This window comes from Felis catus, chromosome C2, assembly GCF_018350175.1.
Source record: "Felis catus isolate Fca126 chromosome C2, F.catus_Fca126_mat1.0, whole genome shotgun sequence".
NCBI classification, from domain to species: Eukaryota; Metazoa; Chordata; class Mammalia; order Carnivora; family Felidae; genus Felis; species Felis catus.
In genome coordinates, this window is record NC_058376.1 from 104,154,794 (window position 1) to 104,179,877 (window position 25,084).

At 39.9% G+C, this 25,084-nt stretch overlaps 2 long non-coding RNA genes across 2 annotated transcripts; both read right to left on the reverse strand.

The window, feature by feature from the left end:
* Positions 1-279: 279 nt before the first annotated feature.
* Positions 280-18,385, reverse strand: LOC123380071. The gene is made up of 3 exons (XR_006585305.1): positions 18,330-18,385; positions 15,270-15,669; positions 280-1,428 (listed from the first exon to the last, which is right to left on the reverse strand). It is a non-coding gene; the product is annotated as an uncharacterized LOC123380071 (long non-coding RNA).
* An 83-nt stretch (positions 18,386-18,468) lies between these two features.
* LOC111562278 lies at positions 18,469-23,502 on the reverse strand. The gene is made up of 3 exons (XR_006585306.1): positions 23,154-23,502; positions 22,664-22,737; positions 18,469-18,508 (listed from the first exon to the last, which is right to left on the reverse strand). It is a non-coding gene; the product is annotated as an uncharacterized LOC111562278 (long non-coding RNA).
* Positions 23,503-25,084: the final 1,582 nt, after the last annotated feature.

The window sequence follows — 25,084 nt, forward strand, 5'->3', positions numbered from 1 at the left end:
TAAAAGAAAATATTAACAATGTACGATGATAGATTTATATACATAATATATAATTGACTCATACAAATCAATAAAGAAGACATACAGAATCAATTAGAAGATAAGCAATGGGGGCGCCTGGGTGGCTCAGTCAGTTAAGCATCCACTTCAGCTCAGATCACGATCTCGCCATTCGTGACTTCGAGCCCCGCGTTGAGCTCTATGCTGACAACTCAGAGCTTGGAGCCTGCTTCGGGATTCTGTGTCTCCCTCTCTCTCTCCCCCTCCCCCACTCACACTCTGTCTCTCTCTCTCAAAAAAATAAACATTAAAAAAATTTAAAAAAAAAGAAAAGAAGCAGTGGATAGGAACAGATAATTCAGAGAAGAGGATACATGGATGGTCAAAAATTATGTAAAATTATGCTGAATGTCATTGGTCATCAGAGAAATGCATATTACACTAGTAAGATACCATTTTTCACCCACCAGATGATAATTTAAAAGATTGATAGTATGTTAGACACATTCAATATTAGTGGGAGTACAAATTGATACAGGCTTGTTGGAGGGTAGTTTGGCAATATATCTATTAAAATTTAAGATACAATATCTCAGGGAATTTTGAATTAATATAGTCGTCCTCCTGCCAAAACCTCAGTAATTAATAGTTTTTTAAATATAAGTCAGTGAGTAAAAAAGTTCTGAATTTCAGAAGACAGACACCAGAAAAGTTTTTTAGGAAAGTCACTTTATTTTTTCCTCAAAATAACATTACATGTTCAGATAGTACACACTCTGGTTTCTCACCACTCAGATGGTAAGGTTTTCTTCTTTGACCATGGAGCAGATAGATGCAAGTCTTGAGGTTTATCACCTTGGCTATGACTTGGTGACTCATTCTCTTGATCTGACTCACTCCCCTCCTTTTGAACAAGATGATAGACAGGAATGGAATCCAGTAACGGCATTTCTTTCCTCATTTGGAGTACTGAAGGCAGCTTCCTCTATTCATTAGCAGAGGTATTACAAAGTAGCAGGCATGCAAAGATCCTTAAGACAGGAAGTAAATGTATGGGAAAGGACTTAGAAGGGCACTTCCCATACTGCTATGTGGTGGAGGAAGATTGCCATGGTATGTCAAAGGGATGTTAGAGGATATCATATAATGTCTATGGTCATGTAATTTACATAAATTATCTCTTTGGACTGGAACAGACTAAGTCTTGCTGTGCCATCTGCCCTAGTACAGTTTAGTAAGTCCATTTGGTGTTTAAGTAAGGAAACACTGTGGTAAATGGCCAAGAAAGGCTCTTCCCCAGGAATGTCCCTCGCACCTGCATGTATCTTTAACTCAGCAAGTTGTCCTCTAAGAATTTATCAGAAAAAACATTTGCACATGTGTCCAAAGAAGCAGCTATACAGGTCAATGTTCATTGCTTCATTGTTTCTGGCAGTGAAAAATAAAAAAGAAAAATAAAAAAATAAATTTTAAATGCATTTTGGCTTGCACTATAGAATATTTTACAGCAACTAAAAAAAGAATGAGGAGGATGAATGTACCCTCACATAAAAGGATATCAACTTATTAAGTGGGGATGAAAAAGTAAGTTGCAAAATAGTATACAACAGGATAAAATCATTTAGGCTAAACATATATTAATATTTAATATACATTAGCATCCACATATTAATATACTCACACATATATATCTATTTTAGTAGATATACATTGCATATATAAAAATGCATGGGAAAAGTTTTAGAAGGCTGTTCCCACAGTACTAAACAATAGACGGTAGAATTGCGATGGAGTGGTGATGGGCATTTCAATTTTCTTTGTATTAAAAATAAATAAGGGGTACCTGGGTGGCTCAATCAGTTAAGCATCCAACTCTTTATTTTGGCTCAGGTCATGATCTCATGTTTCATGAAATTGAGCCCTGCATTGGGCTCTGTGTCAACAACATGGAGTCTTCTTGGGATTCTCTCTCTTTCTCTCTTCCCCTACCTGCTCGTGATCCGTGATCTCTCTCTCTCTCTCTCTCTCTCTCTCTCTCTCTCTCTCTCTCAAAATAAAAAATATAAACTTTAAAATAAATAAATAATTTTATTTGTATTATTTTATTATTTTATACTGAGAATATCTTCATATAGTTCTTGGGTAATGAAACAAGTTTTTAAAAGAATTTACTTTTATAAAGAAGAGGAGAGGTTGGTTAAGGTGAAAGGAGCTGGAGGAGAATGCCTGACCTGTGTCCAGGCCAGCAGAGAAAAGAGGTAGGAGATGGCCTGAAGTGAGGATCTGTGGGCAGAACTTGTAGGATTCATGCATTCATTTTGTTTCATTTCCAAAACTTTTATTATACACCTATCATATGGTAGGCATTGGGTAAGGAATATTCAGAAACGAAACCTATGATTTCCTGCTTTCTGAAGGTTCACAGAGAAGCAAGCAGACATTTATAGTGCAGTGAGATGAGCAGTAAGGCCTACTTAAGCCTGGTGAATCAGAAAAGTACAAAGGATGGAAGAAGCCAGCCATGTCCATCCAAGTGCAAGACTTGGCTTTCTGCTTCCCCCAGGGACCACCACAGCCCTGTGTGTGTTGTATGTGTTGTGTCAGGAATCATTGGACTTCAGGATCTGTTCTGGGGATGGGTAACAAGGTCTCCTCCATAGCTAACAAAATGAGCTCTAATGAGATGGACAGCAGGATTTTAGTCCTTTAACCACCTCTCTCCACCACTACCATGCAGCTTCTATGATACTTTCAATTCCTTTAACAGAAAATATCTTTCATTATTGAAGATTTGAAATTTTTAATGCAAATGCTATCTGAAAGCTATTCATACTAAAAAATACATAAACTGTAGGCAATAAGTACAGAGCAAATTAATGAGAGACCAAATAAATGAAATCAGATCCTCCCGAGTTGTGATTGAAAGGAAAAAAAAGTAACTGCTATAGCAGATTGATATTTTGATATTAACCAATGTATATTTCATTTTCTATATTTCCCTTTTGCTATGTGACCTTTTGCTCAACTTCAGGCAGCAGAGATTAGCTGTTTCTATGGCCTTGGGGAAGAAAGGTCACAAACAGACAACACAGAACTAAAGAGTCCATTTCTCTCAGCTTTTGAGTTTCAAACTAGATTTTAAAAATTCTTGGCATAACCAATTGGCTGTGAGAAAGGGTTTTGAGGATCTAAAGCTAAAATTAATGCTGTAACCATTTAATTTTGGAAGGATACATGATATCGGAATGAGTTTTTCTCTCTGTATTAGTCTGCTGAGGCTGACTAATAGAATACCATGGATTGGGTGGCTTAAACAACATAACAGAATTCCATGGATTGGGTGGCTTAAACAACAGAAATCTATTTACCCATAGTCCTGGAAGCTGGACATTCGAAATCAAGGTGCCTGGCAGGGTTGGTTTCTGATGAGTTCTCTCTTCCTGGTTTACAGACTGATGCCTTCTCAGTGTGTCCTCACATGGTCTTTTTTCTGTTTGTGCTTTCCTGGTGCCTCTTCCTGTTCTAATACGGGCACCAATCCTACTGGATTAGGGCCCCACCATCATGACCTCATTAAACATTAATTACCTCCCTTAAGGTTCTATCTCCAGATACAGTCACATCGGGGATTAGGACTTCAACAGATAAACTGGGGAGAGGGGAAAGGCAGCATACAATTTAGTCCATAACACTTCCTCAAACTTTTTACATGAGCTCTGTTCAAAACAAATACCATGTAATTAAAATTTTTCTAGTAGCCACATTTTTTCAAAAAGTAAACAGGAACAAGTAATATTAGTTATAACACTGTCTCTTGTCTATTTCAGCATATCCAAAATATCATTTCAATGTATAAACTATAATGAGATATTTTATGATCTTTTCTTCATACTAAGTATTTGAAATTCACTTCAGTACATCTCATTTTGGACTAGCCACATTTCAAGAGCTTAGCAACCACATGTGACTAGTGGCTATCATATTGGACAATGTAGTGTCAGGTAATTCTCTAAGCTGAAGAGAGAAGTCAAATAAGAGAGCAAGAGAGAGTGGTCCCAAGAGATGGCTGATGTCCCAAGAGAAGGGGTTGAGAAGGAGTCATGATGACTGATAGAATTCCCAGGCAAATGTTGGGAATCTGAGAGCAGAGGGACCTGTGCTCACTTCTCAGGTGTTGACATGGTAAACAGAAAAAGGTAGAAGTGGCATCCAGATGTGTCTAATACAGCCCCCCCCCCGACAAGTCTTCCACGGTGCCCATAGTCTCCAGAATGGCACATCCAACAATTTTCCAATCCCTAAGAAGGATGAAGACATGGCTCTGGGAGAGTCATCACAGTCAGGGAGCTACAGGTTTCCAGGACCAAAGATGATAGTAATGTCATAGACATAGCCATGAATGGCAGCCTGGAGGGCCGTTAGCGTCCAAGAACCCAACACTTCACCCTATGTCCCTAGAACTTAGATGCCACTCTGGGGAGAGAGAAGGGAAAGGACAAAATTCTAAATTCATGGAGTCTACCAGAAATGATGAAAGAAACCAGAAATACGCTTATCTGCAGTCTACTGAACTATATTTCTGCTATCAAGCAGAATGGATTCTTGAAATAGAAATTTAAGTTGAGTTACAAGTTAAGTTCAGTTTTGTGAAATAAAAACATAGGTCTAGCTGGGGCGCCTGGGTGGGGCAGTCGGTTAAGCGTCCGACTTCAGCCAGGTCACGATCTCGCAGTCTGTGAGTTCGAGCCCCGCGTCAGGTTCTGGGCTGATGGCTCGGAGCCTGGAGCCTGTTTCTGATTCTGTGTCTCCCTCTCTCTCTCTGCCCCTCCCCCGTTCATGCTCTGCCTCTCTCTGTCCCAAAAATAAATAAACGTTGAAAAAAAAATTTAAATAAAAAAAAAAACAAAAAAACATAGGTCTAGCTACCCTGGACTCTGTGCAAAAGAGAACGGTAACTACCAAGAGAGTGAAAGCATCCCTCAAAGCACAACCAGCAGCTTTAAAGCCACCTGGCAAGATGCCTCCATCAAAGACCCATGCCTAGCTCAGCAGAGGGATTGTTGGCCTAGGAGGAACACCATGATTAAGTCTTTGATAGCATAATTCATTTTGACCTGGTCTTTTTTTCCCCCCTCCGTTTCACACCTATTTATTTTCTGCAGTCTCCATTCTGACTCCTGGAATTGTCCCTTCCTCTTTGTGGGTGCTCCTGGGAGAACAAGGAATTAGCAGGGAGAGATTTTACAATTCCTGTGAAACTCCTGGATTTTTGTACCTGAGATTAGAGATAGGACACAATAGAACACAGAGAATTTCTCTGTCTAGCTCTCCTTTTGATTTGATTGGCTTCTCCAACTTACACTCCCGGCTTCAAGATTCCCAGGTTTGTGGCTGGTTTTCTGCTTGACACAGACCTTGTTAAGACCTTTTTCCAGGGCCAGATTCCTTGGGTACCAAATTCAAGGAGGCATTCACTCTCTGGCTGCCCCTGAGAGCAGGCACCTTCTTAAATTTTGCATCCCATGTACTCACTGCCTCACCCTCACCTAGGCCCTGTCACTTTCTATTACCTAGAAATAAAACAGCTTCTGGCACCTGGCCTCTCCTGTAGTCTGTCTTTGTGGACAGCCTTGTTCCCACCTCAGTGTCCCAGGTCTCTCCCAAGCAACCACATCCCCCTGGAACAATGAAGAAATTGCAACACAGTCGCAGGTCAACTCCGGGTAACATCCACTGGGTGGGATAAGTAGAAATTGCTGGGAGAGCTTTTTTTCCCCCCTTTAAATTGTAGAATTTGGACAAGAAGAGGCTTTAATAATCATGTAATTTTATGTGTCTGCTAATATTCTGGATTTTGAGACTTTTTGTTTGTTTTACTTTGGAGATTCTCAGAAGTACTTTTAACGAAGGTATTTCTGTAATGGGTGATTTAGAAAGGAAAAGTCATTCCCAGGACCGTTACCAGTTGGGAAGACCGTCAAATTCATACAACCAAGTCAGTCCCAAACTGGAGCCCCCAGTAGTCAGTGACACAATAATCAGAGCATTGGTAATAAAAGAGTCAGACCAATATGTAGTGGACCCATTTATGTTTCTCTGATTGGATTCAAGCAAATATCTCCCTGACCATAAGGATTGGATGGGACCAAAAGAAATATGAAAATAAATAATTCAAAGTTAAAATTATGAAATCTCCAGGGGACCAGTTTGAAAGAACCAAAATAAGTCAAGTAGAGTATGTAATTCTATATCCATGCTACATTAGAGACTGACATATTATTGCTCAGGGAGTCTAGTATAGCAGTTTTCCTCCAAACACTAGCAACTGGGCTCTATATTTAGCTAAGTAAGTTTCTCAATCCTAGGAAATCCATTCAAACATGACAGTAATGAGTGAGCAGTTTTTTAACATCTATCTACTCTATATATTATGATCTAATAACGTTCAGGACTTGCAACCTTCAAAGTATTTTGTAGTTACTTGATAAAATATCCTTCACCAGCCACCTAAATCTATAAATTACAACCTTAGCTTGGTGAGGATCTGAAACACCCAGTAATTCTGGATCCCAATCCAATGACTACTGCATATGGACTGCCTCACTCCCTGTGCCAAGAAATGAGTCAATTAGATAATCTGGTGACAGAAACAACATTTTATTAATTCAATTTTTTCCTTGCTCTATAAAGACTAAAGTGCATCACACTAGAGCCATCAAACAGAAATGTTTGAATTTGTGTTTACACTTTAGATATACATGTTAAGTTTCTCAGCTGCATAAATTTATTTTCACTGACTCCAGATTTCCCAAAAAATCTGACCTTCCATAAGTATTTTCAAAGACGTAATTTAATTCAAAAGATTAAATAAAACTAGTTGTAAAATAGCATCATAATTAAGAAAACATTCTTAGCAGACAGTTCAGAGAAAAATCATCTGCAAGGAAGACTGCCAATATTTGTCAAGTAATGAAATTCTCTGTCTTCCAAATTATACTTCAGAGAAATTAGCAAATATCTCATCTGTAAAATTACCAATAAATCAACCTAAAGATTATTGCTCAGATTCTACCTAATAAAACAAACTAGTGCTTCTGTTCCTGGAGTTTTATTTTTCTGCTCCTAAATGAACAGGATGACACAGCTTCTTAAATAAACTCTGTTGGTGCTCATTTCTTTTGTAGCTATCAAAATTATTGTCAAATTGTCATATGACCTAATATGAAATTTTAAATAAAGTTGGCATTTCATTTATAATATGCTGGAGAGTCTGCTTCTTAACTACAAATTCAAAGCCTCATGAAATCAAATATAAAATGCCATGGTCTTATTTATTAGCCACACAGCAAAGATTCACTACCTTCTCTTAACTGTATTATTTTTCATCCAAATCAAAGACATTTTCAGCTTAGTCATCAGAAAGGTTAAAAGATGGAAGCTCCTCTGGCCAAGAGTGAGCAATAAAGTGAATTTTAAAATATTGATTTAAAAACAGGGGCCATGTTCAGGTGGATCTGGCTAGAAGTCAAATACAGGAGGACTTCTGTTTCTGGGGACAGCAGCAACTTTTCTCTCACATTTATTTAGCATCAAGTCTTATGTTAACACAAGAATTTGAGAGAGCAAACCAAAATAGTAGCTAGGAAGTCTATTGTACATAAAATAGCATTGTGTCTCTTATTTTAAAATCAGTGCACAAATTATGGGGCGCCTGGGTGGCTCAGTTAAGTGTCCGACTTCGGTTCGGGTCCTGATCTCCTGGTCTGTGAGTTTGAGCCCCGCGTCGGGCTCTGTGCTAACAACTCAGAGCCTGGAGCCTGCTTTGGATTCTGTGTCTCCCTTTCTCTCTGCTCCTCCCCCACTCACACTCTGTCTCTCTCTCCCAAATAAATAAACATTAAAATATTTTTTTTAAATCAGTGCACAAATTAAAGATAAGGATGAAGACCTAAGGCAGCTGTTTATCAATTAACTCAAGGACAAATACTTGAAGAGTAACTGGAAAATAAGGTGAGTCGATTCTGGGTAATAAATTGGAACTCTAGGGTTTTTTTGTTTTGTTTTTGTTTTTTTTTTTAAGGCACTTCTATCACTGATTTGTTTGTGAAGTGGGTTTTCTGCAATCATGGGATGAGTGCAACTGTTAAATGTTATCATCCAAGGAGCAGAGTTTCTGTCCTAAAATCGAAGACTGCTTCGGCTCTCCCTTGGCTGTGTCTGCAGAAAGTCACTGTGTCACTCTGGCCAAGGTAATTAATGTATCTACATCTTATTTTGCGTTTCTGTAAAATGTTGGTCTCCCAGACTAGAAAAATGTATTTGACAATAATTATAAAAGGCCTTGCAAGTCTGATGTGCTAGTTGCATGCTAATAATAATGATGACAAATGAGGATCCTTCAAAAGAAGCATAGAGAAAAAAGGAAACTACTTTGGGGTTCACTTGAGAATGATTGAGACCCAGAAAGAAAGTGATTCAAATGTTCATAAGCCGCTAGGGATTCAGGGGGGAGCAAACTCTTCTTTACCTCATTTCAAAAAGCTACATGGGAAAAACAGAATATAAAGGGAATTATTTATGCCCTAAATATTGATGCCTTCCACTAATGCCAGTGTATATGTGTGTGTGTGTGTGTGTGTGTGTGTAAGTGTAAAATGACTACATTTTAGTTAATATTATATTTTAAACTTTATTTGGAAAATCACCTCTATTCTCTAAGTGACTTTGCTCTTTTTGACCACATCATTATTAGTTTTGATAATTTCACAAGAACTGTTATAACAGGAATATCAATATTAATTAATTCCAGTTAGAGAGCTATGCAAAAATAGGTTGGGATTGAAGGAGTGTGGACTTTGGAGTCAGACAGACCCAAGTTAGGAAACTGGCTCTGCTGCTTGCTTGCTGGCTTCATGGCTTTGGACAAAATACTTAACCTCCTGAGGCTCAATTTCCATGCCTGTAAAACAATCAACAATACCTCCGGCATTGGGCTGTTGTTGAGGATTACATAAGATTACGTTTGAAAAGTAACCTATTCAGAGCCTGGCTGTCCATTAGTCAGTTAAAAATAGTAACTGTTCTCTTTTAACTGCATGCTGTACCTACATGAGCCTAAATGATCCCATTTGAGACAATCTTGCCCAGCAGTTGATTGGCATTTAGAAGCAGATCAAGACTTCTATCACTGCAAGTGCTATCAAGAACTCTTAGGCACAGTTGTTCTTCTCATGATAGATTCTAGATTAGTACTTCGTGAATTTTACATGGGATCCCCATTTTGTCAGTTTTCTCAACGCAGTATCATTTTTGTGTGTGTGTCTGTATGTGTGTGTATAAATATACACACATATAGTAAGTACATATATGTTTGTTATTATTTTTTTGATAGAGAACCACTGACAACCTGTGGAATATTTCATTATTTTCAGGATCTTACAGATAGGAAATCTGAGCTTAACAACTTTTCTTCACAGATGAGGAAACCAAGGCCCAGAGAGTTTGGGCATGTTCAAAGTCACACAGTGCTAGACTTGTGAAAACTCTACCAATCTAATGTTCTTTTAGTGCCTTTAAATAAAATTTAAAAAACATATTGCTGCTTAAAAAAAAAAAGTTTTCTGATCAGAGATTTTACATGTCCCCTTGGCAGAAATCATATGTTATCGTTTTGTTCACACAGGAGTTAGCAGAATTCTTTGGAATAGTGAGTGCACAATACATATATTTCAAATGAATTAATGGATTTTTCTTATGGCTATAGTGTGTGTGTGACTTTTTCTTTTGGGAAGTATAGTTCAACAAAATTGGAGTTTGTTGTATATAATGGTGACAAATTATACTAAGTTTATGATGACATAAGCAAATGAATAATGGAACAGTTATCTGGAATTTTAAAAAATTATCTGGCATTTTATAAAGGAAGACTGGCTGCCAACATGGATGATACATACTAAAAGCACCTTATTCTAAAGAGTGAATGTTATGTTTCTGTACTTAAATGAAACAGTTGCCTGAAAACTTTTACATTTCTTTTCCTATCTACACTGAGTCTTAAACTATATCTCTGTGAGGTCACACATCTTGATGAAAACAGGAAAATAAGAAACCATCAAGATGTTGATATAATCACAGCATAAATGAAAAACTAAGCATACAACTGCAATCAGTATTGCATTGACTTGTGTCACAATATTATATTTACATAGTAAATTCACATAGTGGAGCCATTCCAACTGTTGCAATACTGAGCAGCCTCTAACATTCATGATTTTGAAGATAATGTGGCAACATGAGGAAAAACGTTTGTGTTTTAATATTTCACTAGGAAATCAGTATTCACTGTGACGCAATTTTATAGAAGAGAATTCTGCAATGAAAAGGGACAAAAAGGAGATATACCAAAATAACAACAGTAGATGTGTTAGGGTGGTGGCAATATGAGTACTTCTTTCTTATTCCTATTTATGTTACCTCTATAACAAAAAAAGAAATTTACAAGTGCACAGAAAATGAGTTCTATAAAAGAAAGTATAGTAAGCATCTGGTATTTGTAGCAGTCCTAAATTTTTTGAAACCACCCCACATTTTGATAGCTTCCCACATGTGACTTCTGTCTTCCCAAAGTAAATTCTAAAATTAAACATTTCCTGGGGCACCTGGGTGATTCAGTCGGTTAAGCTTCCGACTCTTGATCTCTGCTCACATCGTGATCTCAGGTTCATGGGATTGAGCCCGCATAGGGCTCTATGCTTGACAGCACGATCCTACTTGGGATTCTACCTTACTCTCTCTGCTCCTTTCCCACTCGCATGTGCGTGTGCGTGCACGGTTCCTCTGTCTCCCTCTCCCCCCATTCTCTCTCTCTCAAAATAAATAAATAAACTTAAAAAAATTAAATTAAACACTTCCTAATCTCCCTTGCCTCTGAGTCTAGGGTGAATTTCTAGAACTTAGTTTCCTGGCTCTCCATTGCACATATCAGAAACTACCTGAAGAACAGATAGTGTCCAGATAACCATTCTGCCAGCACAGGTGACTTCAATGTCCTTGTTCGGGGGGCAACAGTGGGAGCAGTAGCTTCCCCATTGCAACAAAGACAGTTAGATTCTAGGTGGTAGCTCGGCCTGGCACCTGTTCCTCCAGTCTTTCCAATGATTACTTGGATTTTCGGATTTCCCTTACTTAATAAGTCCCTTCTCATTTAAATGATCTAGAGTTGATTCTTTTGTCTATACCTAAGAATGCTAACAGATAGAAAAGTGGGACTGGAATCACCTGGGAAACTAGAATTCACCTGAGAAAAGGTGAATGAGGGGTAACGCAATTAATGAGAAGATCATTCTGAACTTGAAAAGAACACTGTGATCAAATAAAAGATCTTTAACATTTAAAGACTGTGTAGAAGAGAGCTCCCCACTGATCCACATAGGAGTTGGATGTAATGTGAGCAAGAAATAAACCTCTGTTATGTTAGGCCACTGAGATTTGTGAGTTAATTTGTTACCATGGCATAGCCATGATAAATACACAATGAAATCTAAAATGGGATGTGTTTAATGATCAAAATAAATAAGTATATAAATTCAAAAGTTTTGTATGGCTAGGAAACATTTTATCTAATAAAGCTACATCAAATAAAGAACGGGTTCAGGATTTGTCATCGTTTTGCATCAAGTAAAGATATCTGGGCTTACCTGAAAGCAACAACAAAAATGTAACACATTATAAAAAAAACGTAACACATTATAAGAAACTTCAAATATTAAATGATCTTAAAACAACAGATAGGTTATGCTTTTCAATTCTTATACTACAAAAGGTAGAATTTGTGATGCATATTTCCTTAAAATAATCCTCCAAAAGCCATATACAATAGTAAAAAAAGCAAACCATATTTACTTATTGTGAGATTCTTGATTGTCTGAAGAAAGAAGTGTGAGAAAATTGCTAACAGGATTTGTTGAAATTGCTTCCAGCAAAACTAAAGGAGACGTGAATGCTACTCTCACTTGAACACATTCATCAATGTCTACTTGCTTTTGCAGTCCTTTTCCTTTTCAAATGTCTGTCTGGACTGTACCACAATAGTTTTTTCTACTCAGTAGTAAATGACCTTTATTTCATAAAATGTGTGGTGTTCTTTCACCTGAAATAGCCACTGACAAGGTTATTTTTTATTTGTCCATTATACCCTGCACCACCCTGACTGCACTAAGTGATCTGGGCCACTGAGCCAACACTGGCAGAAGGAATCATCATCACAGTTCTGTAGTTTGAATAGTCTCAACGTTCAAATGCCCTAATAAATGATCTTTTACTGTGTCTTAAAGAGTGTAAAGGGTTTTTGTTTTGTCTATGGCACAGAAGATCAAATAAGAGAAAATGGGATTAAAGTAGGAGAGATTTCTATTAGACATAAAGAAGAATTTCCAGACTGCCAGAGTGAAAAAAACACTGGAATGGATTATTGAGGAGGAATGCCTGGTCTTTTGTCACATACCTCATTAAGAAAGACTAACTTTTGTTAAAGGCAGAAGACTAGGTCGGATACTCTCCCACAGTCCTTTCTAGTTCTGTGGTTTTATGATCATAAAATCAGTATGATTATAATAGCACATCAGAATTATCTTGGTTTCTCTGGCTTTCATTTATATCATTCGTTGTCTCTCCTATTTGCCATTGACTGGTATTGCTGGGGGATGATCTATGCCCCTTCCCTGCCAAGTGAACACACACATGCACACCACAGAAGGAGGGTCAGATAATTCTGAACTCGAGTATTTCCATAGACAATACTTGAAATCTTTCAAACTGTATGACTGTGGTAGAGGAAAGAAGTACACCACTGCCTTCCTTATCAAACCGATTCATCCCTGAGCATGGTCCATGAGCATAGGTCTCACTGACCATCCTTTGAGGTTGTTCCCCCATGGATGTTCCCATGGGGATGGAAAGCATCCCCATAGATGCCTTATCTGTCATCATACCACCCTCTTCTCTCCCACCCCTATGATGCTCTCACTTTGTTTCTCCCTCTGTGTGGTCCCCACCTTCGCTCTTCAGCAGTGGCCCTTCGCCAACACCATCAAGCTTTTGCCCTCTTCCTGTGACCTGGAAGTCCTTTCAGTCCCTACCATAAGCAGGAGTCACCACCTTTCTTTGTTCTACTTGTTCCTGCTGCTGGATGGGAAAAGAGGGAAGGTCTACGGCCTGAAGGTAGACATGTGGTCAGAAGGACATGGGCTGCCGAGATTTCTTTTCTATTTCTAACCCCTCACCCTCACCGCTTCTCTGCTTTGGCCATTTCATTTAAAAATTCAAACATCTTGCATCAGATTATTAATCTCCTTCCAGTACTTCTCAACACATCCATATATGGGAGTCATATTCCCCTTGCTACTATAACGTAGGACCTTATCAGTCAAAAGAGAACCATTTTTCTCCCAACTTTGTATAACATTGCATGACCCTCTTTTATTAACTAGTCTTGGGACTAGCCATTGCCCTCTTCTAAGAGTCGAAGGCAAGGCAACCATGCCACATGTGTAAGGTATTATGTAAGCTGCAGAAGTCAGCAAACTGTGGCTTGTGGCCTGTGAGCCACATCCAGCCCACTGCCCATTTTATAAGTAAAGTTTTATTGGACACATCCATGCCCATTAATTTACCTATTGTCTATGATTGCTTTTGCTCTACAACAGCAAAGTTGAGTAGTTACAGCAGTGACCATATGGTCTGCAAAGACTAAAATATTTACTCTATGGCTCCTTATAGAAAATTTTGCCAACCCCTGATAGAGTGTATCACATTTACAAGGAAGGTCACCTCAACCTAAAAGATTGCTCTGAGCTGCTGATTTAAGGGGTTTGGATTGTTTCTTCTTCTTTTTTCTTTGAATAGGAGATTTATCCTTTTGAGAAGTTCATCTTTCATTTTTCTTTCCCTATATCCTGCTTGCCTTTATTGTAGCTAAAAGAGTTATCGTATTTAAAATGACAGACTCTATCAGATCAACATTTGTCATTACCAACTGTTTAATTTAGATGGGCAAGTTCACAAACTTATAACCTTGGAGTGTCTCGGGACCCCCTTCCCTCATCTCTCTATCCATATCCAGGTAGTCACTAAGTTCTATTGAGTCTACTTTCTAAATGTCTCCAGCATTAATCCCCCTTTCTATACCCTACTTAAAGACCTTATCTCTTACAGAACTCTATCAGTGGCCTCCTCCTCACTCTCCCAGCCTCCAAGCCATCCAACCCCCACCAAGTCATTCTCATTTTATGCATAGTGCTCACTCACCCTCCCCAAACCCTCACCACAGGTACAGCTCTTTCCACCCACACTAGTCATTCTCACCACATGCCTACCACTATTCTCAGAATTAGGGCTTCTAGATTATTAAATGGCACCACTGTTTACCTAGTCATGCAAGCCAGGAACCTAGGAACCATCTTTGATCTGTCATTTTCCTTCATATTCCACACCTAATTAGTCACCAAGGCCTGTCAGCTCTATCCCCCAAAATTTACAGTCATTCTAACAGAGATAGAGTTAAAATGACACATTCCCGGCCCAAGTTAAGTATCAACTGAAAAGTAAACACAGAAGCCACACAAACATCAATCAAAAGATGGCCTTTAAAAATTTTTTTTAATAAAAAATTTTTTTAATGTTTATTTTTGAGAGAGAACAAGAGACAAAGCACAAGCGAGGGAGGGGCAGAGAGAGAGGGAGACAAAATCCAAAGCAGGCTCCAGGCTCTAAGCTGTCAGCTCAGAGCCCGATACAGGGCTTGAACTCACAAACCGTGAGATCATGACCTGAGCCGAAGTCGGATGCTTAACTGACTGAGCCACCCAGGCACCCCAATATGACCTTTTTTAAAATATTTTTTTTACGTTTATTTTATTTTGAGAGACAGAGCACACACAAGCAGGGGAGGGGCAGAGAGAGGGAGAGAGAGAGAATCCCAAGCAGGCTCGTTCTGTCAGTGCAGAATCCGACATGGCTCAATTCCATGACCTGTAAGATCATGACCTAAGTGGATATCAAGAGTTGCATCCTGAGCCACCCAGGCACTCTAAAAAGATGACCTTTATCTTTATCAGTAAAAGAGCTGTTATTGATGACTCATGCTATCTGCAGGTTGAATGCATCCTAAAATTGTGAACCTGCAGCTAGACAGCCTTCCTACCCAGTCACAAGCTGTGTGGGCCACCTTAGACCCCCTGTGCAGGGCAGAGAGCTGCTCTTGGAATACTCACAGAATGCAAAAACAGGGTGGAACACATGTGTGCAGCAGGCAGGCAGATCTCCAGGAGCCAGGAGGAGGGAGACGGTGGAGGAGCCTGCTGGCTGGCCAGCACTGATCATGCAGGCAGTGGCAATAAGTCTGACAAGTTCTGGGAGGAGTGAGTGATGATGAAGAAAGACCAGAAAGTCATAGGAAAGAAGATTCCCCTCCTCCAACGTTCTCCACATTTTTCTTCTCTTACTCCATTTAGTTTAACCATTAACCAGTGGTGTGGCTGCCCTCTGGAGACAAAGTTAACAATCTACCTGGGCAGTCCTCGTCCCCGACTTTCAAAAGACTATTCCCCCAACACCAGCTGCAGCTCTTCCGGGATGCTGGTGGGCAGTTTTTATTTTTAACTCCAGAAGGCTCTAAAATGGGTCAGAATAACACATTAATTAAATTAATTCTAAAACCTGCATCCAAGGCTAAAAATTCTTTCTATATTCTATTTCCCTTCCCAAATTATCCCAGCCACATTGTCCAATGTAGTTTATCAAAGGTTTGGCAAAGAAATAAAATAACAACATAAACACATTTCATAAAAATGTCATCAATATACAAAGTCCTAAATTTAATCTTAACTGCCTTTTTAAATGGATTTTCCTGGGAGGAAATTGAAGTTAAAAATTAAATTCCATGCAAATTAGTCCAAAGATTTCAGAGGTCAAAAGAATTAAAATGCAAAATCACATTCTCTTGCACTTGTAAGTTAAAGATCCAAAGAAATTGAAGTCCAGACTTCATCCTCTCTGATTTCTTATTTCTGTCTACTCTCAGCTAGAAGGGTCTTTGCTGCCAAGTAGAGCTGGGGTGTCTTTGGCAGCTACAAGCTGGGCTATGTTCTGTGGAATGGATATAGATCCTCTAGGGTGCATACTGACTGCGTCTCCAGGATGTCCTGTATTTAAAGGCTCCAAGACTTAACAACACAAAAGACTATCACAGCAACCCCCAAAACCACCAAATCTAGAAAAACAACTCAATCGAGTTATCACAAGTAGGATGATGTTTCCAGAGCCCTGAGTTAGTGTCACTAAAGACCCTAGCAGAGGGATGCCTGGATGGCTCATCAGTTAAGCGTGCAACTTCAGCTCAGGTCATGATCTCACAGTTCATGAGTTGGAGCCCGGTGTTGGGCTCTGTGCTGACAGCTCAGAGCCTGGAGCCTGCTTTGGATTCTGTGTGTGTATCTCTCTCTGCCCCTGCCCCTCTCATGCTCTCTCTCCCTCTCTCTCTCTCATAAATAAATAAACATTAAAAAAAATTTTTTTTTAGATCCTGGCAGAGATTCAGTAGTAGTGGACAAAAGGAAGTGACATCAAGAAAATATCTTATTTTAACCTCTTCATGATGCCAGTGAGTCCAGGCTAGTTATCTGAAGTATCTGGTATCTGAATTTACACGGAATCAGGGTCAAACTCCCATCTGGGAGTTCATTTTGACGCTATGTAGTGTCATATAGGAGGGGTGCTGAGGCTCTGCTGATAGTCTTCTTTTTAAGATAGTAGCATTTGGGACATTACAATCTTGCAAAGTTAGAAATTTGCGTTGATGGCAGCCGGAATCACCAGACTTTGTTTGACATGCCCCTGCCTTTCTACATGTTCATAATCTCTGATTTCCTGTTCTCCCTTAGCTCATGTTTCTGGCATCCCTATGCCGAACTAAGTGCAGGCCTCATCAACAACTCATGAGCAGGACTTTTTTGGTCCTACACCACAGGAAGTGCTTCTATAGCTTCTTGCTATTAAATTGCTTAGGATTATAAAATCTCTCTAGGAAGGAGATTTTTGCTTAGTTGTAATATTTGATTCAGCTGAAGAATTACTCTTAGATTCCTGAACCAGATTATCGTTGATGCTTCAGAGCTTATGTTTCTCGTGGTCTGTAGGAATCAATTCTTCCCCCAATGGGTTCCTTGATTCGCTGTTTCCTCAACTTTGGTATATTCCAGGTCTTGAACAGCATTTGCATCTGGGAATTCTTTAACTGATGCACTAGTATATGCCTATACTGCTTCATTCCCCTCTGCCATTACCCTGCTGCTGCCACAGAGGCTGTAGAATCTCTAAAAGTTTAACTTACTTCTTAAATTGAATCCTCTCCTTTTCTAACACACACAGGGCTAAAATTGAGGGCCTTCCTTTCTTTATTTTCTCTTTGCCTTCTGGCCCAGAAAATAGTTTTTCTAGCATATTCCTCTGGCATTTGATATATAGATGATCCCTTAGTGAGGGATATGAAATCCATAATTTCTAAGGCAACCAGAAGCTTCACCGTGTAAACAAATCTTGGCCACCTTCTCCTGCCCATGTTGAATAGTTGCACTTGGAAGATATTTTCCCATCAAATCAACATCTAATCTGGGCCTGGGGGCACCTGGGTGGCTCGGTTGGTTGAGCACCCAACTCTTGATCTCAGCTCAGGTCTTGATCCCAGGGTTGTGGGATCGAGCCCCACATTGGGCCCTGTGCTGACAGCATGGAGCCTGCTTGGAATTCTCTCTCTCTCCCTCTCTCTCTCTGCTCCCCCCCCCCCCCCCAATAAATAAATAAACTTAAAAAAATTTATAATCTGGGCCTGGACTCTATCGATTATTATTCTGTTTGACTTCCATTTTTATGTTTCATCTCTGACGAGCCTTCCCTTAGAATGCCAATTCCATAAGTTTCTCTGACATGTGCCCTCAAGGTATAGGCAGGACCTACTTGCCACTTGTATTAACTGTCTGTCTCTGAATCAAACTCATATAACAGTGACTTGAATATATTATGCTTATCTTCCTGGTCTTCCCCTCTCAGATCTGTCCCCATTCTTTGTGACTACTTGGTAGAACCACCCCAGTCTTCAAAAGGTTATTCTTCAATGCTTTTAGTGTGGATTCTTCATCTGTTCTTTTCAGAGGAGCCTCTCAGTTCATTCTTGAATTTGGTTTCTTAGGAGCAGAGACTCAGAGATTTTACCTCTTTTTTTTTTTAATGGGCCTAGTCATGACTCCTAAACTAATAATAATTAAAAACATCTTTACCTGGGGCGCCTGGGTGGCGCAGTCGGTTAAGCGTCCGACTTCAGCCAGGTCACGATCTCGCGGTCGGTGAGTTGAGCCCAGCGTCAGGCTCTGGGCTGATGGCTCGGAGCCTGGAGCCTGTTTCCGATTCTGTGTCTCCCTCTCTCTCTGCCCCTCCCCCGTTCATGCTCTGTCTCTCTCTGTCCCAAAAATAAATAAAAAACGTTGAAAAAAAATTTAAAAAACAAAACAAAACATCTTTACCTTTTCTAATACCCTTGTTATGAACAATCAGCCCCTCCCCCCCCCAGTATACCTCCTATTCCTTTGGCATATATCCATTCTTGTTGCCAAGAGCTTATGTTGATCTTCCTATATGTCCAGTCTCTCCACTGAACTCTCATTCTGTTTCTACTGTGGAATGTTTGTGTCCTCCCCAAATTCATTTTAGATCCTAATGGCCAATAAGATGGTGTTTGGAAGTGGTCATCTTTGGGAGGTGACTAAGTCGTGAGGATGGAACTCTTCTAAGTGAGCTTAGTGCCCTGTCAAAAAAGGCCCCAGAGAGCTCCCTTCCACCATGTGAGATCATAGTGAGAAGATGGCAGTCTATGGACGAAGAAGCAAGCTCTCACCAGACACCAAATTTGCCAGTGCCCTTATCTTGGACTTCCCAGCAATCAGAACTATAAATTTCTGTTTTTATAAGCCACCCAGTCTATGGCATTTTGTCATAGCAGTCTGAACAAAGAGAGTTTCCTTTAAAAGTTTTTGCTCTTATAGTCAGACTAAACAATAAGTTTCAAATTTCCCCTTTATTGTCTGAAGAGACTTCATTACTGGGGATGGAGGGCCCAGGCACAGGCCTTTGAGTTGTTTTTGTACCTCAATTCCCAAAATAGCACACTCTCTTTACTTTAAGAGTTCCCATTCCTGTATATGAGCTTATTATTAAAATTTAGCATCTTTTTATCGGTGAGATTCGCAGTTTGGATCTCCAAAATCTGTAGCCATGGTCAGGACTGGTGTAGTAAATCCAGACCCACTTGAAGCTACATGATAAAGCTGATTTTTAAGTCTATGGATGAGCCACATGAATATTAGTTGTGCCACAATTTTCTCTCTTGGGCTCAAAACAATATAAAGTATAATATTTCAGACAGTTGACCTAGCACTGCATACTTAGAGCTGCCAATGATGATGTAAAGCCAGAACCTTTTCTACCATCCAAGTTATTGTCATCTCTTGCCTGGAGACAAGAGATAGTCTTGTTTGCAATAGTTCCCAACTCATCTCTCTGCCACCATTTTTGCTCCCTAATAGTCTATCTTCCACATAGCTGCCAGAATAGCCTTATATAAGGTCACTAAAAACTTATATGAGGTCAAAAAAAATATCAATAAATGAAAAGATAACCCATAGAATGGGAGAAAGTTTTTGCAGATCATATGTCTGAGAAGGGCCAAGTATCTTGAATATAAAAAGAGCTCTTACAGCTCAACAATAAAAAGACAAATAACCCAAGATAAAAATGGACAAAGGACTTAGGTAGACATTTCTCCAAAGAAATATACAAACAAGTAAAAAGCACATGAAATGACTCTCAACATCATTAGTCATTAGAGAATTGACAAATCAAAAGCACAAGGAGATGTGACTTTATACCTACTAGGATGGCTCTAATCACAAAAACATAAAATAACAAGTGTTGGCAAGGATGTGGAGAAATTAGAATCCTCATACATTGCTGTTTGGAATATAAAATGGCTCTTTCTCAGAGCAGCCACTTTGGAAAGGAATTTGGTAGTTCCTCAAGAAGTTACACACAGAATTACACACAAAATGATCTAGCAATTCTACTCGTAGGTATATACCCAAGACAAATGAAAGCACATATTCATAAAAAACTTGTACACAAATGTTCATAGCAGCATTATTCATAAAAGCGAAAAACTGAACCAGCCCAACTGTCCATTAACAGATGAATGGATAAAATGTGGTCTATACGTAAAATGGAATATTATTCTGTCATAAAAAGGAATGAAATACTATTACATGCTACAACATGAATGACTTGAAATATTATGCTAAGTGAAAGAAGGTTGGCACAATAGGCTCTATGATTCCATTTATGTAAAAATGTTCAGAATAGGCAAATCCATAGCTTTGAAAAGCAAATTACTGTTTTCCCAGGGCTGGAGAAAGGGGAGTAACTGCTGACAGGTACGATGTTTCTTTTTGGAGTGGCAGGAATGCTCTGGAATTAGTGATAATGGTTGCACTCATTATGACATGCTAAAAACAATGAATTGTACACTTTAAAATGATGAAGTTTGTATTATATGAACTATATCCTTTTTAAATGTTTATTTATTTTGGGACAGAGAGAGAGAGAGAGAGAGAGAGAGCACGTGCAGGTGGGGGAGGGGCAGAGAGAGAGGGAGAGAGAGAATCCCAGGCAGGCTCTGCACTATCAGCACAGAGCCCGACCTGGGGCTTGATCCCATGAACTGTGAGATCATGACCTGAGCCAAAATCAAGGTTGGACACTCAACTGACTAAGCCACCCTGTGAATTATATCTTAATTAAAAAAAATACTAGTTAGGAAAAAAAACTTAGGTCATGATTTTCTACTGGTTAAACTCTTCAATGACTTCCTATGGCACTTAGGTAAAATTGAACCTCCTTACCTAGCCCTACAAGGCCCTATATGGTATGACCCCTGCCTGCCTTTCTTATCTCACCCCCCATCACTTCCCTCACACCCATCCTCCATTTATATTACAGTGCAGGCTAACTGGCCTTCCACTTCTGGCTCAGGTCTTTACACTTAATCTTCCTCCTGTGTAGGAGGAGCCCAGGGCTTCTCATGGCTGCCTCTCATCATAGAGGTCTCAGATTGTCACCTCTTCAGCAAGGCTTCCCTTACCATCCCCATCACTGCCTTATTTTCATCACAGCACTTATCACAATCTGAAATTATTTGTTTAACATAAATTCTGAGAGCAGAGATTTGCCTGCCTAGTTCACTGCTATCACCCAAGTTCTAAGAATGATGCTTGACATAGAGTAGATGTTTATAATATACTTTGAATGAATGAACAGGACCTAATTTGTGTACATCAGATATTTAGACATTTTGGTGGTATTTGGGGGCTGTCAGAGCTGCACCTGATTTGAATGAGAACCTCAGGGGGCCCCATTGAGGCCAGGTGTACAGTATCTAGGGAGGGGAGAGAGAAACAGGAGGAGTGGAGAAATGTGCCTCATCATCACTTCCAAATACCCAAAGACAAAATTTTGTAGAAACCATGATAAAACTGCCCTAAGTTCATGAAATGAGTTATAGAAATCTTGCAGTGTAATTCACAGTTCTGTTTATTCCCTGAGAGGAGATTTGGGGCATACATGCTTGATATGAATTCGCTGGAGGACATCAAAGGGAGGATGACTTATGAGATAGCACCATGACTGTTCCTGTGATTGCAGCTCAGCCTAGCTTCTGGCTTGGGCTTTGATCCTGGAAGGAGCAGTAATAAAGACCACTGCTTCTGAGCACAAAGCACATCTGTTTTGGGGCCCTGGAAGAGGGTAGGCCAGGAAAGAAGGATGGGATGACAGCCATTAAGAATGGAATTAAGGTGGGGTGCCTGGGTGGCTCAGTGGGTTAAGCATCCAATTTCGGCTCAGGTCACGGTCTCATGGTTCATGGGTTCGAGTCCTGAGTCAAGCTCTATGCTGACAGCTCAGAGCCTAGAACCTGCTTCGGATTCTGTATCTCCCTCTCTCTCTGCCCCACCCCCCTCGTGCTCTGTCTCTCTCTCTCTCTCAAACACAAATAAACATTTAAAAAAAAGAATGGAATTAAGGAGTAAGCATGAATATGCCTACGTTGAGAAGGTGTCAAGGTAGTGGGAACCACAGGGCTGACCTTAGGAGCACAAATGAGGATGACGAGAACCAGGAACACCCTCTGAAGCAGACACCCTAAAGTTTCTATGAAGGATCTGAGGACTGGGATCTCTGCATTTTGCTAGTACAGACTGAGCCACACGCTGCTATGTCATCAGTATGACCTAGGGAAATGTGGTTACACGTATAACATAGGGGAAAATACTCATATTCCCTCATTCAAATGAGGAACATATTCTGCTTTTATCCTGAGATCATCAGTGAATCATATATGACATAAACTAAATGGAAGCAACATTGGGAGGAAAATCCATCTGTCACTGTATCTTTTTGTGAGTCTAATCATTAGGCAAAAGGAAATGCTTACCTCTAAACTAGGCCAGGTGGAAAAAGGATATACAGATAATTTAGATTTAGAGGATGAAATGAGGAGAGAACTTACTGAGGCAGGAAGGAAAAGGCTTGGAGGGATGAGAAGGTGAGGTGATGCAAGGAAATAAAAGCCTAGTTCCAACCCTGTAAAATGGAAAGAATAGACGTGTAAGCTTGAAAATACTTTATTTAAAATCACTTTGAACAATTACATATAAAGTATTGAAAATAAAAGTGATTTTTAGATGGCTTCAATATAAGAAAGTCAGAACATGATGAGGCCCAGCTTGCCCAGACTCACTGAGGTAATATCTAAGGATGTCTTAGATTATGAATTAAATGCATTTCAGGCTGTAAGAAGGAACCCAGTACTGGCTTGTGCAGATTTGAATTTCCAGAACAACCTGCTGGGTGGCCTCCACTGTCAAGCCATCTTGCACACTCCATTGCCTAACTAATCTGCCTGAAACAAGCCTGTAATCACTATAAAGCCTTCAGCACCTTCCCATGTCTTACTAAATCCACTCTGAGCTCTGCCTGGCCCTCTAGTCCGACCTTACCTGTTCCGTCTTCCTTCTTCCTTTCTCTCCAGCACACACCCCTCTCTCAGACCTGTCTCTCCACTTGTCCTGCTTCTGGACCTTTGCCCAAGAGGCTGCTTTGGTCAGAAACATATGCTGTCTCTTATCTGCCTGGCCAGATGACATCCTTCAGTCCAGGCTGTGCTTCCTTTTCAATTCCTCCATGGATCTTTCTTGATTGTCCCTTTCTTTGAACTCCTAAAACACAACTGTTCAATTATATACTGCTATATATTAGTCATTATTCTTTCTTTTTTGAGAGACAGAGAGAGAGAGAGGGAGAGAGAGAGACAGAGAGAGAGAGACAGAGAGAGACAGAGAATGAGTGGGGGAGGGGCAGAGAGAGAGGGGGACAGAGGATCTGAAATGGGCCCTGCACTGACAGCAGAGAGCTGATGCAGAGCTCAGACTCATGAACTGAGAGATAGTGACCTGAGCCAAAGTCGGATGCTCACCTAAATGAGCCACCCAGGTGCCCCATATTAGCCATTATTCTTTTACATGTTAGCACCAGGAAATGGAGGAAAGAGAAGAGAGAAATTAATAACAGAGAAGTGTGAAATCCCCATTTTATTTTATTTTTTTTTATTTTTTTTATATGAAATTTATTGACAAATTGGTTTCCATACAACACCCAGTGCGCATCCCAAAAGGTGCCCTCCTCAATACCCATCACCCACCCTCCCCTCCCTCCCACCCCCCATCAACCCTCAGTTTGTTCTCAGTTTTTAAGAGTCTCTTATGCTTTGGCTCTCTCCCACTCTAACCTGTTTTTTTTCTTTCCTTCCCCTCCCCCATGGGTTCCTGTTAAGTTTCTCAGGATCCACATAAGAGTGAAACCATATGGTATCTGTCTTTCTCTGTATGGCTTATTTCACTTAGCATCACACTCTCCAGTTCCATCCACGTTGCTACAAAAGGCCATATTTCATTTTTTCTCATTGCCACGTAATATTCCATTGTGTATATAAACCACAATTTCTTTATCCATTCATCAGTTGATGGACATTTAGGCTCTTTCCATAATTTGGCTATTGTTGAGAGTGCTGCTATGAACATTGGGGTACAAGTGGCCCTATGCATCAGTACTCCTGTATCCCTTGGATAAATTCCTAGCAGTGCTATTGCTGGGTCATAGGGTAGGTCTATTTTTAATTTTCTGAGGAACCTCCACACTGCTTTCCAAAGCGGCTGCACCAATTTGCATTCCCACCAACAGTGCAAGAGGGTTCCCGTTTCTCCACATCCTCTCCAGCATCTATAGTCTCCTGATTTGTTCATTTTGGCCACTCTGACTGGCGTGAGGTGATACCTGAGTGTGGTTTTGATTTGTATTTCCCTGATAAGGAGCGACGCTGAACATCTTTTCATGTGCCTGTTGGCCATCCGGATGTCTTCTTTAGAGAAGTGTCTATTCATGTTTTCTGCCCATTTCTTCACTGGGTTATTTGTTTTTTGGGTGTGGAGTTTGGTGAGCTCTTTATAGATTTTGGATACTAGCCCTTTGTCCGATATGTCATTTGCGAATATCTTTTCCCATTCCGTTGGTTGCCTTTTAGTTTTGTTGGTTGTTTCCTTTGCTGTGCAGAAGCTTTTTATCTTCATAAGGTCCCAGTAATTCACTTTTGCTTTTAATTCCCTTGCCTTTGGGGATGTGTCGAGTAAGAGATTGCTACGGCTGAGGTCAGAGAGGTCTTTTCCTGCTTTCTCCTCTAAGGTCTTGATGGTTTCCTGTCTCACATTTAGGTCCTTTATCCATTTTGAGTTTATTTTTGTGAATGGTGTGAGAAAGTGGTCTAGTTTCAACCTTCTGCATGTTGCTGTCCAGTTCTCCCAGCACCATTTGTTAAAGAGGCTGTCTTTTTTCCATTGGATGTTCTTTCCTGCTTTGTCAAAGATGAGTTGGCCAT